Source organism: Dipodomys merriami, unplaced genomic scaffold, assembly GCF_024711535.1.
Source record: "Dipodomys merriami isolate MVZ:Mamm:240054 unplaced genomic scaffold, mDipMer1.0.p SCAF_8, whole genome shotgun sequence".
Classification (NCBI taxonomy): domain Eukaryota; kingdom Metazoa; phylum Chordata; class Mammalia; order Rodentia; family Heteromyidae; genus Dipodomys; species Dipodomys merriami.
The window spans coordinates 8,017,366-8,033,125 of record NW_027206401.1 but is presented as its reverse complement, the minus strand read 5'-3'; the positions used below and the strand labels follow the sequence as shown (position 1 = coordinate 8,033,125).

At 41.3% G+C, this 15,760-nt stretch overlaps 1 protein-coding gene across 4 annotated transcripts in view; it reads right to left on the bottom strand.

Annotated features, from left to right (window-relative positions):
• Nox3 (NADPH oxidase 3) overlaps window positions 1–15,760 on the bottom strand; it is a 564,487-nt gene that overhangs the window by 413,076 nt on the left and 135,651 nt on the right. For 3 of the 4 annotated variants that reach the window (XM_070010780.1, XM_070010781.1, XM_070010779.1), the window contains exon 4: window positions 14,796–14,894. The gene's annotated coding sequence lies outside the window, so the exon portion shown is untranslated. Of the gene's footprint in view, window positions 1–14,530; window positions 14,701–14,795; window positions 14,895–15,760 lie in introns of those variants that run through there. The other variant, XM_070010782.1, reaches the window with a different exon arrangement.

Sequence of the window (15,760 nt, the reverse complement as noted above, 5' to 3'; positions counted from 1 at the left end):
CTCAAGATAAAGCTTTTCACCATAGACCAAGGTCAGCAGAATTTGTTACCATGTCACTGTACTTTATGTCAGCCATGGCTGCGAGTTGTATCCTTGCTCAGCAGAATGAGGTCAAATCCTGGCAACTGTAAGGGGTGAAGCAAAGACTCCCTAGCTCTTGGTTACCAACAGGGGACACCCTCCTTGCTTCTGCTCTAGTCCCAATGTTTGAACACATTTTAAAGTCAAGGCAAGAATCCTGCACAGAGATTCATTGGATCCATTTTTCTATTCATAAGAGGAGCGACGCGTTTTGGGGCGCTGTGGGGGGGGGACGTGAAGGTGAACCTCACAGACACACAGGAATGTGCAGGAGGCGAGAAGTGCAGGGTTTTTCTCCTTGTCGCGTGACCAACAGACCAGATTATAAACCAGGAGGAAGCTGGCCAAGAATGATGCTCCATCTCTACAGGACTTCGGAAAAAAAAAGAGCACCACACTTATTGTAGCTTCTGGTAACGATTGCTTCTGCTCTGACGTCTCCAACGCGGCTCAGCTCTGCCTCAGTGCACCCGCCTGTCTTCCAGTGCAGTTATTTTCAAGCCACCTCTACTCATAAAACCTGAAGCAATCGAAACGCTTAAGTACACTCTCACCTATGTTTTTAACTTGACTTTCTGATTTTTTTCAACAGAAATTCAAATTATTGCCAAAGAATTAATTTCTTGTCGATTATAACTCTTGACATTTTAAAGGAAAACTCTCTTATATCAGGCATTGAAATATATCAAACTGAATATAAATGCCAGAGCCATTTTCTATCTACCATTATCAATTTAAAAATATTAACAAGCTGTTCCAGAGTCAGTAATTTTACATTGTTCATTCTTCTTCTGGAACTACTGTTTCCATTATACTTAATCATTTATGTCTGTAACTATAATAGTTATGTACATTAAAATTCTTGGGCTTATTTATTATTTCATGTGGGCATCAGGATCTGAGTACTAAATGATTTTCCTGCATTGACTGACCATTACTATTATATAACATAGCTTGATAATTATCAAAAAATAAAAGTGAAATTAAATAAATGCTTTTATTTATACCTAGAATTTCATCTTGTCTGGCACTAAATCTATTTTTAACGTTCATGTCTTTGTAGATGAAAGGTCTGAAATGTATTATATATAAAATGTATATAATAATGTATTATATCATAAAATGCATTATAGATAAGTAAGTGGAGGAGAATGGAAGGCAATGTCCCTCAATCTAAGTAATATGCCAAGTATCACAGAGTGATAAAACATTCTTATAATTAGCTGAAAACTTGTCTAGGATCTCTTCCAATTTTGAGAAAAGCAAAATACAAAAGAAAAAAAGAAAACATGCCTTGCAAAGGGATTTTTAAACACTTCACCAAGGTGCCAAATACATCTTTCTCATTTTCTGAAAAATAAAATAAAACACTTGAAGGTGTTATCAAGACTTATCAAATGACAATTTATTATATCAGTTATTCTATCACTTGGAGGCATTTTGTACTAAATATGCTAATATTTTCTGAATAATCTACTCAGACTTGTTCAAAAATAATATTTCATTTCAAACTTTTCCAACACAGTTTTTGCCTTACTATTTAATTAAAGTATGTCTTTGCTAACATTTGGAGATTCAGATTCAGCTCAGTGAATTTATAAGACCAGTCCACCACACAAACAAATGACAAATGAGTTCTCTCTGTCAAAGCTACCAGCCACCTCAGGTCTCCTTGCACAGAAAGTGTGTACTTCTCAGGTCAACAGCATGTATTCATATACATCCCATGGTAACCAGTTCCATTCTAAATGTAAAATAGAAAAAAATAGATAGATAGATAGATAGATAGATAGATAGATAGATAGATAGATAGATAGATAGATAAGTCTGCTCATAAGTTATCATGAGGAGAGATCAAGAAATCATAGCTGTAATGAGGAGTTATGGGGGAAAATGATATGCTAACACAACAAAGGTTTTTGTTTAGAACATAGAATCCTTTCATATCTTAACGCAATGAATCCAGATGGGTGAGAGAAGCAGGCATGGTTATTAGGTTCTGTGTGCAGATGTTGTTGGAGAAGGAGCTGTGGGACGGACCCGGGACACCTAGACTTTGACTTCTCAGCTGGAGAAGAATGCACAGGAGACTGACTCTACTTAGGGCTTCCGTAGCTGCTCTCATGTCCAGGCAAACAGTGCCAAGAGAAGGATCAAATCTTCTATCTACAGTAAGATCCCTTGCCTTCGAGGAACTTATGATCTGGAGAGGAATGAACGCCATCTGCTATAAGGTGCTGAGATGAGAGAAATACAGTTCTGATGGACAGACGGACTTGACTCTCAGTGATTGTGCTCATGCACTGTGAGAGAGATGGATACGAAGGAATATATGTGCTCAGAGGTAGGGAAGAACATGGTGGGGGGAGGCATCCATAAAAATGTGGAGAGGGAGCATTCCTGGAGATATTTGCGATACGAAAATCTACCAAGGAGCTCAGCACTAGTGTCTCATGCCTGTAACCCTAACTACTCAGGAGGCTGAGATCTGAGGATTGAGGTTCAAAGCTGGCTGGGCAGTGAACCAGCAAGAAGCCAGAAGTGGAGCTGAGGATCAAGTGGTAGAGCACTAGCCTTGAACAAAAAAGCCAAGGGAGAGTGTGAGGCCCTGAGTTCAAGCCACTGTACCACACACACACTTCCTCCAATGAGCGGATTTAATAAGAACAATGCACATCTACAGTAAATGTCAAATGGACAGACCTGAGAAACATGACTGGCAAAGGAGAGAGCCAGGTAGAGAAGCCTGGCTGGGGATTCTCCTGCTCTGTACCTGTGCTAGCACCTGCACAGGTATTTGAACTACAGGTCCTGTTACAAGGCAGGCTTGCACACTTACCCACCTTATCCTTTTAGCACAGATGAGGAAACTGGCCTAGAAAGTTTCCCATCTTGCCCAAGATCACTGGGGGTCAAGGCAGGACTGAAATCAGCACCTCCACCTCCTCCCTCTGGAACAATTGTTTTAGCTCTCCCTAAATGCCTTTTACTTGACTGGGAGACAGGAAGAATCCTCTGAAGATTTCAGAGTAGCAAGATCAGAGCCGACAGATGATGTTATAAAACCAAACACACTAGTCACTTTCTGTCCTTTGAAACTTCTCAAAGAAGAGAGCAGAACTTGGCCATGACTGGCATATACGTATATTTTTTTTATCTAGTTCAAAGGTTCATCAAAGTCCTTCACAGATTAATGAGTTAAAGTTTGCTTGCGACTGTGTAGGTAAACGGAGCAACCTAATTATGTTCTCGGCATATCAAAGACGGCAGCTCACTTTGCCTAAATCTAATTTAGATATTTATACACTTGCTAAAAATAGAAGATTGAGAATTATCCATTATCCAGAACTAGTCATTCAATTAACAAGGAGAACATACTGAAGAGCCTGATCCCAATCATTGTAAAACGAGGGCACCGTACAATCAAGGACAGACAGCCATCGGAGGCCAGCTCCCCTCACAGGACTCAGCTACCCTTGGGTGACTGGCAGCTTTCCAACTCCAGTCCCAGAGCCAGGCCCTCTGTATTTTTAGACCCCATCTATGGCACATCACCATTTGCTATTCTCAGGGTATAAAACTCAGTGCAGCCACAGATCCACACTCTGTCTAAAGAGCCTAGGCTGTGATGCCAACCCAGAACAATCAGCATTCTGTGAGTATGTGGTTTAGTCTATCCTAATCCCTTAAGAAACAAAGGTCAGGGGCTCCACGTGGTAGTATGCTTTCAATTGAGCTACTGCTGAGGCAGAGAAAAAAATTGCAGTTTAAGGCCAGCCCAAGCAAAAACATGAGACCCTATCTGAACTTAAAAGAAGACTGAATACCTGTTTAGCAGGTGGTAGGCTGTGCATTTAATCCTAAGTACTACAAACAAGCCATATTCCATTTAGGGTAGCATAGCACAGGCTCTAAATGGAGAACATCTCAAAAGCATAGCCTACATCTAGCCCTACTACTGTGGCAACAAGCACAGGCATCTCTGTTGTTTTTGTTGCAGCAGCTGAAGCTTCCAAACGAAGAACTAATGGTAAAAGTGAAGATTCTTCTCCCATTCTTTTGTATTTGCAGGTTGCAAAAGCAGAGTTCATCCCTTTAAAAGACAACTGGAAAGATTTCTTTATGCGTTCTTTTGCAAGGTGTTTGCTATACTACCTGATTGGGTCCAGGCCAGCATGACAGGTGAGGAAATGTAAATGTAATCAGCAGCTATGTAAATGTGGCACTTATATTAAGTGCACACTAGCATGTCCCCTGATTTCTCCCAGGGCTCCATAGGAGCCAAGTATTTCATGCTAATAGACCGAGGATATGAATTTCCCTCAGAGTCCCAGGAAGTTAAGGAAATACTTCCCTAACTCAATGGGACCCAAGGCTTCCTGGGGGAAACTAAAGAAAAGAATGACATAGAGAAAAGAAATGAAAGGAAGTTTAGAGCCAAACACAACTGGACTCAAGTGCCAGTTCCTAACTTGATGATTTGGAATTCAACTATTTAACTGATTTGAAGTTCAGCCATGTTACCTGCAAAATAAGCTCAACAACGGTTGACATCCTTTATTTAGTACTTAGGGAAAAACAAAACAAGTTAAGCAAGGAATTTCAGCATATTTTCTATGGTGTCTTTAAAAGTATTCTTACCTCTCACGGGGTGAGAGGGAGGATATAAGGGAATGACCAGATGATACCACTCATATTTAATGACACAGAGTAAAAATAAAAGTGATACAGTTTTAAAATCAGGAAGTTTCCGTGATAGGTTCTGTAGGTAATTGTAAAATATGTATTGCGGTTCATTGGAGAGGCTTACTATTTTGGATTCTAAGTCAATTTGAAAGTACAGTACTTTAAAACAGTTCTTTTCAAATAGAACGATTTCCAGCAGCAACTATTTTCTAACCTAACGGAATGTCCAGTTTCAGTAAACACTTTCCATTCTAGGCTAAATCTCACCTCCTACTGAACAAGCAATGATGCTTCACTACCTGTAATCTCAGAAGATCAAAATGTATTTTGGAAAGGCACAGAGACCTAAATTCCTGCTTCCTGATTCTCAGATTAGAGTTACAGAGACAGGATCAATTGGAAATAGATCTAGAAATCAATTAACAGAACAGGAAGACTGAACTTCAGCCCCTACCCTAAATTAGGGTAGATTATAAATTCAGGAAACAGAAGGCAATTTAGAGACCTCTGAATCGTCTCGATTGTGTGGGTTTTTTTTTTAATAAATCATCTTGCTTTGAATTGAAATATCATTTTCTATGTAGTTTCCTCTGAGAATGAGATGCTGTTTCCTCTTGATCCTAATTCTTTACTAAAAGATGTTTGTGGAGAAAATAGAAATTTCTGGGGTTTTGTTTCATATCCTTTTGAAGAGCATTAGCTCAGGATTCTCAGCACTGATGTAGTCTTGGCACTACCAGGCAGATCTTTACTGGCCTAGAATCAGTAAGACAAAGAAACATTTTGTGAATCTGCCCATTTTAAGGAAAGCAAAACACACCATAAGCATCATGAAAGGAAGAAAATCCAAGGGCACAACTAGATATGCGTAACATTATTTATTCAGCCTTTCAGTATCTCACACTTTGAAATAAGTAGGCATTCTGGAAATCACTCTTTAATATTATTACTCCTTTTAGTCTTTTGGTTTAATGAAACAAGATGGAAGTGCCAGTGGCCTGTGGCTCATGGCTGTAATCCTAGTTACTCAGAAGGTTGAGGTCTGAGGATCCTGGGTGGAAGCCAGCTAAGGAAGAAAGTCCCAGAGACTCTTACCTAATGAACTACCAAAAAGCCAGAAGTGGAGATGTGGCTCAAGTGGTAAAATGTCAGCCTTGAGCAAAAAACCTCAGGGACAGAACCAAGGCCCTGAGCTCAAGCCCCAGGACCAGCATGTGCTTAAGTGCACAGAGAAAGATTGGGGCGGGGGGAGAGAAAAGGAGACGAGAGAGAGAGAGAGGGAAGAAACCCAAACATTGTATTGATGTACATTTTTTTATCCAAGATGACTGAATTTGGGGTTGGATGTATTCATGTAATTCAAAGGTAACACTAGGGGAAAGGATAGAAAATATTCTATGGACAATGATAAATCTCATGGACTCCGTTTGTTGAGAAAAAGAATGTGGCTTTGAACTGTCTGGAATTGCTGCATTGTATGCACATGTACTGTCTTCAATGAACATCAACCCCTCCAGGCACCTCACGCTTGCCCCACCACTAGAGGGCACTGTACTGTGTCATCCTTCAGGCAAGTATGCTGCTTGCCCTGGGAGTTACTCAGGTTTGGAGATTTAGATATGGAATGGGGATCTAGCTCAAGCTACCGTGGACACTGGACTGAATATTCTCATAGGCAACAATGAACACAATGATCCCTAGCCTGCAAAGGTTACTATGCATGTAAGTATGCATATATGCGTGCATGTGTGCATGTTAGTATGTATCCCATGCAATGGAATGAATACGTGTGCACTGCAAACTATATGTAATGCACTCCTGCAGTTTTTTTTATTGTTATTGTAAAGGTGATGTATAGAGGAGTTACAGTTACACAAGTCAAGTAATGAGTACATTTCTTTTTGAACAGTGTCACCCTTCCCTCATTTTCTCCCAGTTTTCCCCTCCCATCCCCACCCACAACTTGTATAGTTCATTTTCAACACAGTGTATTGTGAGTTACACTGCTGCATTTGTTTACTTTTTTTGTCCACCATTTCTATACTTCTCCTTACCCTCCCCAATACAGATAAACTTACAGAAAAGACAAAAGATACAGAAATAAAGAAAAAAAGGATAAAGGAGGGGGAAAAACCCAGAATAATATAGCTATTGAGCTTTTGTCATAACTTGTTTAGCCAGTCTAAAAAGCAATATGGAGGTTTCTCCCTATGACCTAGCAATTCCACTCCTGGGCATTTATCCAATAGACCAAAAACAAGGCCACACTAAAGCTATCAGCACAACCATGTTCATTGCAGCATTGTTTACCATAGCCAAGATATGGTAAACAATGCTGCAATGAACATGGTAACCATAGCCAAGATACGGTAAACAATGCCTCTCAGCAGATGAATGGATCAAGAAAATGTGGTAATATACACAAGATGAAATTCTATACTTCCATCAGAAAGAATGATATTGCACCATTTGTAATGGAAAGACTTGGGAAAAAATACACTAAGGGAAGTAAGCCAGACCCAAAGAAACATAGGTTGCATGGTTTCCCTCATTTGTTGTAACTAGAATGTGTCTAGAAATCTACAAATCAACACATTGGATGGTAAAAGACGAAAAATACACATGATAAATTATACAGAACTCTAGAAATTCATACAATGAGACCAAAGGAGGATATTCTTGAGAGAGGATCTCAAAGGTACAATTTGTTTTTAACACCTAGAACAAGGTCCCACCCAGTACCATCTGGGTCATCAGTAATGGCAAAGGAAAGACTGTAGCAAGGTACAAATATCAACTTCAAGGTTTATCTCCAATGCACAATGCACCTATAGCATTTAACAGAGAAACAAGACTTGGAATCAAGACTGTGTCTCTCCAATTTCTCATAGAAAATCTTTATTTTGGTTATATTTGGTTGTTGTTGTTAATGAATCGTCTCTCCTTATGGATTTTATGTGTCTCAGGGGAAGTTGTTTAGATCCTGTCAGTTTTTTAAAAATTTAATTTCATTGTATGACACATAAGTATCAAAATAATAAATCTTCAAGAGAAGACATATAACAAGAATACCTGTCAGTACCTACCTCTAGGATTTCAGGTTATGTCAGCAAAACAAAGGAGAGAGGGGAATAGGAAGAAGTCAAAGGCTGGCAAAGCGAGTCAGTAAGGATTCTCTTTTACTCACAATATTAATGACGACAGAGTCCATTTCAGTTTTGGTTATGTGTAAGGTTAAAGAGAGGAAAGACAGTAGGCAAATCTGCAAGTAAGCAGCATAAATATATAATGGAAAAGAATCTGGAAAGAAATGGTTCCTATGTCAACACTGGTAAGAGCAGGTTGTTTCGAGGTAGTTCTTTTGTCCTTTTGATTTGGCATACTTTCCTGAGTTTTCTAAGATGAGTATATTTCATTCTCATAAAGAGATTTGTTTAAAAAAAATCTTCAAACATCCAGAATGGCAGCTTACATGCAAGTTCTCTGAAGACTAACCATTGCACAACTCTGTGTGTGGGGTCTATGTGAGAGGCTCATTCTCAGTCCCTCCAGCTCAGAGACAGCACAGAAGCACCATGCACAAGCATGCACATTAGCCAATCTGTGATGCTGACTGCCTGAGGAAGTGGGCTCTGTACCTCATCAGGCAACTTCTCCCCTAGGGAGTCCATACTCTAAATAGTCCCTGACTTGTTTAAATCCTGGAGTGGACACAGTATCTGCTGTCTATCCAGATTCTGCTAAGCAGAGATGCTTGCCTGTTTCATGACAATTCACAATGCTGTGAAGCACCTACCATCCTTTATCCTACACCATGCGTACAGGGTGAAGTGAGGTTAGGGGGCCTTGCCAAAGAAGAAGGGCTTCTTAAGGGGCCTCAGGACCTCCTTGTGTCTGGAGAGCCCCGACAAGGATCTACCAATCCTTGTTTATGTGCATTCCGATGAAGCCCCTCCTCTGCCTCCTACTATGGCTTAGTTCGTTCGTTTATTGCTTTTAGTCCCTTGGATCCATTCAGTCCCTCTATCTTTTATGAATAACTCGCCCCCAAATTATCCCACAGAATAATCACTTCCTATTTACATCTGTACACAATCAGCATACGACCTGTGATATTACAGTAAAATGACTTTATACCGAACAGAAAGGTAATATAAACAATGGGCCCAATATGGTCTAAATAATTATGCTTTCCTTTTCTTCTAAATACCATTTATCTTAACCTGGGCTAAAAATTGGCCACCAAACCTACCAGGCCTCCCCTCACAGGGGCAGGTGGGAACGTAGCTCACACCAGCAGTGGCAGCAAGGGCAGGCAGGTATACACTGCCTGGATTGGAGGCCATGCGGCCAGGGCTTCTGGAATACATCCAGATTATCTGGCCCTCAAGGTGGAGGGCTTCTTTGTGATCAACCCCACACAATCGACCAGTCTCTGGAGTGTTCCAGTGTGTTAGAAATGCTATTTGGATACTTAATTAGGTCCACCCTCCTCTTCCGGTTAACCTGACTACCTGCTGCCAGAGTTAATAATTAACAAGGTGTCACAATACCTTTCACAGTCATTCAATTCTTTGCTCACCTGCCTCCCTGTCTCTTCCTGCTGCTTCCCAATTGCTTCCACTCCCCAGGGATTCAAACTCCCTATAATAACTCATGGCACAAAGGCCCAGGCTTTTGTGGCTCTAACTGAAATTCACAATTGGGCAAGCCCAGGAGGCAATCACCTGGCCATTGCCTTAACCCATATGCTGAGCGGTGTTGCTGGAGCACAGGTGAGCATGAAGTTTTAATGAGACCTTAGCTGCAAATGCATTGTGCAATTACTGTTAAGATGGGAGAACATTTGGCCTGGAAAGAATTGCATTTTAAGCAATAGGGTTTCCCTATTAGCTGTTCCTAGCTATTAATTCAACCAGTTTGTTTATACATTTTGACAATTGTTCACGTGAAAGAGACCTGGGGATTTTATTTGACCACAATTTCATTATAAGCTAACAGTATGGTGTGGCTGCTGATAAAAGTTAATGCAAGTTAAGACCACATTAAGCGAACAGTCCAAATAAAAAAAGGCGATGTTCCCAGTCTCCCTCACTCGCACAGGTATATGGATCTTATTTTCCCAACTAGCATTTGGCCAGCACAGCTGTACATGCAGAGACTCTCGCACAGAACACTGGAAACGTATGTGCTTCTACAATATCCGATAAAATTAAATGCTTTAGAGCCACGTATATAAAGGTATACATATAACTTGTAAAAACAATTCATCATCTTATATGTTCCATTTTTATTATTTATAAAGTCATTTTCGTGATTGTATCTATGGTTTGAAAATGTATCTTCAACACAGCCAGACATTGGGATCTCACAACTATAATCCTGGTTTTTCAGGAAGCTGAGAGCCAAAGGATCAAGGTTTGAAGCCAGCCAGGGCAGAAAAATCGCTGAGATTCCATCTCCAAAATAACAAACACAAAGCTGGACTGGAGGAATCGCTCACATGGTAGAATGCCAACTAAGCAAATAAACCAAACAAGTGAGAAACTCTGAGTTGGTTTTTGTTTTGTTGTTTCTTTTTGTTGCTTTTTTTTTTTTAATCAGTCTTGGGGCTTGAACACTGGGCCTGGGCACTGTCCTTCAGCTCTTCAGCTCAAGGCTAGCACTCTACCACTTGAGCCACAGCGCCACTTCTGTTTTCTGGTGGTTAATCGGAGATAAGAGTCTCATGGATTTTCCTGCCTGGGCTGGCTTCGAACCATAATCCTCAGAGCTGAGCCTCCTGAGTAGCTAGGATTGCAGGCGTGAGCACCAGCATCTGGCTGAATTTTTTTTTTTAAGTGCACAAAACAGATTGCAAGGCTATACAATTACATATCCTCCTACTGATTTTTTCAGACAGAAACTAGGAAGATAGGGGCTATCTATCACCAGTAACTCCAACTTGCCCCTCTAAGCCCCTCCTATTTATGTAGAACAATGAAGAGCTGACAAAGGTGGTTCCTGATTGGATGGTTTAATCACTGAAGTTGATTTAAACTGATACAAAAGCATACCTGTGTGCAACCTGTCATATATATAAACTATATAAACTATATTTATAGTATTTACATATACTATCAATACAGTATTCTACAAATTACATGACATCATCAATACTTCATTCCAGAACAGACTCTGTGTTAGATACAACTGCCTAACAGTCAGTAATGTAAGCGCTGATGGAAGCGCTCTGGGCACGTGAAAGGTGGGTGAAGATGTGGTGGTATGGAAGAGGGGCGTACCAAGTGCACTTCCCTCTTTGTAAGGGCTTATCAGAGCATGATGACAGATAGGTGAGAAGTGTCTCCTTGCTTGCTAGGATGCTGTGTCAACCTCTGTTCATCGCTACAGATCCGACGTCAACATTGTATAGTGTTTAGTATGAGATTTAATGAATCAGTGCATGGGACCAGCTCCAACAAGAAGGCCTGTCACATAGTAAGTGTTCATCCAAATCCAGCTATTTTAGCCACTTGCAGAATTCAAAATAGGGGTTATTTGAAAAGGCAACATCTGAAAATATTTTTTGGTCCCTCACTGTAGAAGGCGAGATAAGATTCTCTGTAAGTAGCATCTATTTGATTAACATTTTATCATTCCTTTGATATTTCATTTATTACTACTGCCAGTGGCACAGGGAACTGCAGGATCCCACAAGCCTGGGGCTCCAGAGAGCTTCTGTAGTCTCATCCCAGTCCTCCCGGGAGGCTTCCTGGCTCTGTGGAGGATAGGTGGGTCACCTGCAGCCCTGGTACAACCCGGGTCTCATCTGATGGACATTGGTATCACCTAAACGAAGGGTTCTTCAGTGGGAATGTTTTGCTGAAATTTTTGCTTGGAATCTCAGAATTCAAATTGAGTTATTACTGCAAAGCAAGGTTTTAGCATCTTTCCTTTGCTCCCTATCCACACAAAATGAACCAACCTTCTCTCCACCCAGCCCCATAAGGAATCGTTTTAAGCCATTTGGATGCTGGGCCTTCTGGTTAGCATAATTATTTTTTACCCTTTCGCTTTTAATTTTTTTAATTTTAATTTTAATTAATGTTGCACAGCCCTTGATATGAAATAAAAGCATAACTTAAAAGGGTCAACAACACTAAGGCAGAAAAAAAAACAATGAAAAGAACAGAAGACAATCATTGTTAAATTTGGGAGAGATGTTTGGAATTATTTCCTGTGCCATACATACTCAGAACAATACCTAATTCCACAAATGGGGAATAATAGAAAAACACAATTCTCGGGCTGGGAAGGTAGTTCAGTGGTAGAGTGCTTGCCTTGCATGCATGAGGTCCTAGGTTGGATTCCTCAGCACCACATAAGCAGAAAAAGCCAGAAGTGGTGCCATAGCTCAAGTGGTAGAGCGCTAGCCTTGAGCTGAAGAGCTGAGGGACAGCGCCCAGGCCCAGAGTTCAGGCCCCAAGACCAACAAAAACAAACAAACAAACAAACAAAAACCCCAATTCTCTAACCACATCTTATTTAGCATCTCTCCATCATCACAAACACAATGCTGCATTGTTTATCATGTACCCTGAGAAAACAAATCCTTGATACACATTTAGATGTCAGCCCACATAGGATTATGAAAGCTGCCAACATATCTTTGAATTTAGTTACTAAAATAAATCCAAGGAAAAGGAAACACAAAAGAAGAGACTGAAAAATATAAGCATTTACATACAGTAGGTTGGTCCCTAAAATTATCTATGGGGATGTGTCTACAGTGTGAAATTCCTGACATGGAACAGAACATTCAGCCTTATGTTTAACTTAAGCACCAAGCACAGAGGATCCTGGATGCTCTATAAACTCTGCAGTTGGGTTGTTCCTGCTCAGAGTTTAGAAACCTAGCATTTGCAAACTTCCACTGAGTCTATAATCACAGTCTCCATGACTCTCTCTCTGTATAATCTTAAAGCATCCTCATTCGCAACCTTTTCCTCTAAAACACAACCACTTGAGTGAAACCTTACTCCTTCTCCAGGCCTGCATTTCCCTGGACATGTTGGCACTGTAGAGACTCTTAATCTGAAATGGTGACCTGTTAGCTTACTGGGATGATTATGGTAAGAAGTGTAGCATGTATAAAGAAATCCACTGCTAGCTTTCTCTCTCTCATTGTATGTGTATGCGCATGTGTATGTGTATACATGTACTTTTTGTTGTTGTTGTTGGTCATGGGGACTGAACTCTGGGCCTGGGTGCTGTCCCTCAGCTCTTCAGCTCAAGGCTGGTGTTCTACCACTTGAGCCACAGTGCCACTTCCAGCTTTTTTCTTTTTTTTGCTTATGTGGTGCTGAGGAATTGAACCCAGGGCCTCATGCTTGTGAGGAAAGCACTCTACCTCTGAGCCAACTTCCCAGCCCATGCACATGTACTTTTATATATATATATGCAATCACACAGATATATTTTACGTGTGTATATTTGCACATGTCGACATACATCCCTATCATGAAAGCTCAAACCTCTAACCATCTTTCTCCAAGCTTCTCAATTGTTTGTCAGGAGCTTTAACTAAAATTCATCAAAGACATACACCCTCCAACAACTCCTTTTTTCTTTTTTTAAGACTCAACTCCTAATAGCCGGTGCTTAGTTCAGTAGCTCCCTGCAGCAGGGTCCCCAAGCACTGAGCGGAATACATACATAGAATTAGCATCACTCACCCAGTGGAGAGAGGCACGTGAAAGCCAATAGCCATTCCTCACCTGCCATGTTACGAAGCCCAGCGCAGTAGGATTTAAGAGCATGATCAAAGAATGACTTTTCCAAGCGAATCTCCAGGGGAACATAGGGTGACAGTATAATTACCCCAGTTAGAATTCAGCTGGCCACAGAATTAATGCTACCACCACTGTTACAGGAAACCGAAACACAGAAGAGGACCTGGAGGTCTTTAATGGCCCCAAAGGTCAAGCCCTCAGTTTTACATCTCACCCCAGAGGCACAAGAGCTATTTTGCCCATGACCAGGATGCCATCCAAGGCTGTTCCATCTATTTTTTTAACTAGACTGGAGAAAATAATCATTATTTTAATAGTACAGTGCCCTGATGTTGCAGAGACACCTAGAAACACCAAGGCCGAATGCTAGGACAGGTAATCACAGGGAAACAGATAGCCTGCTTTCCCTCCCTTGTCCCCACCATGGCGGCGGGCAGAGAAATAACTGGGGTTGCAGAGGTCTTTCGTATCTGAAGGAAGAACACACACAGGATAGAAGCGTTTGCTTCAAAAGTGAATCGATTCTTCTGGCTGCACCACCTTTTGGCACCGAGAGCCTGGGCGCAGGATGAAGAGATGGTCCTGGGAAAATGTCCCGGGTTCCTTTGCCAGTAGCAACCAAAATGGGAGGCCAGGAAATGTTGTGCCCTGTGCATCCTGGGGCTAGAGGAGCTCCTGCATCTCAGTATCCAGCCTCATCTCCAGGTTCTGAAAACCAGGAGCCCCTCAAAATGCCCAGCGAGAACTCTTTTGGGTCCTGCCTTAGGAAAGTTGATCAAAAGTTTTCAAGCGTTCACATACCCCTAATTAGTAGCATGGAAGGGATTTCCAGCAAGAAGCACGAGGAGCCACGCCCTCAAGAGAAGCAGGCTGGAGCTACGCAGCTTCTTCCTTTATGCTGAGAAGGTCTGAAGAATAATTTTACAATTAGATAACATTAAGGTTGATGAAAGCTAGAGAGCGGAAAGCAGGCTGAATTAATTACTTACTTGAGGGTCTGCTCAGGCCTCTTCCGTGGTGCTCATGCTGATTTTATGATGGTAAATTAACCCTTGGTGTCCAACTCTGAGACAGCTCAATTCCACTCCGGCTGAGGGCCTCCAGACGCAGGGCAGAACTCTGTGTCCTCCCCGAGCCCCAGCACCTCCCCGCTCCAGCTCCGGACCCCCCTCCAGTAGATTCATCACCACATCATGATCATTCTCGGTGTCCATGGCACTGGTTCAGTTATAATATTTCTAACAATCAAAGTACCTTTGAGGACACGATGGCGTGCCTTCCGGCTCTCCATCCCGTCTCCGCTCCCTGAAGGCAGCATATGGGCGTCTCCCGTAACAAACAGGCGAGGAGTGTCTACAGAAATGAATTCATAAATGATATACAACTCAGACATTCCAGCGACTCCTTTATCCTACACACATTTGACCACTATCTATTAAATATTATGTGCATAGCTTTTTGCAGGCTATGAGAAATACAGAGAGGAGTATAATGGGACTCCCAATGTCAAAAACATATGGGACAGTTGCCCAATGGTACAGCATATGCCTTGAATGTACAAGGCCCAAGAGTCTATCCCCAGTGCTGTACATGCACACACACGCACACATGCACACGCACAGGCACACACACACACACATGTATGGACATGGGTCACAGAGTGAATTGATAAAATAGTATGAAACTGCATATTACATTGAGACATGCTGTTTAAAGTATAAATACTTACACATGTGCGAGATAAAAAGTAATTATTTAATGAACCAGGATATAACATTTTGCATAAAAGCCAGTTGGGGACTAAAAAAAAATAAAACAACAAAGAAGACAAAAATGTTCAAGGATGCCAGGGCAGTCATGTGATGTGTAGTGTCCCCACAAGTTGGGTCAGTAACATAATCAAGCCATATCTAAATACGAAGAATCTGGGGTATGTGCCTTTGGGTTTCCTGAAAGAAATCTGAAGCTGCTAAAACTGAAAGCGAGTATGTAATAAAACCAGAAACATTGGATAGAAAAGCATTCAAAATCACAGAGCAAGGCAAGGATGTATATCAACGCCGACAATGCCATGATTTCCATGATAAAAAACAATAAATTCAGTTCTGGTTTCCCTTTGTCCACACAGCCAAGTAGCAAATATAATGTGACTGTAGTTCCATTTCGTGATGGAATAGCTCAGGTAGCACATTAGGAGGGACACATTTCCTTTACATAAG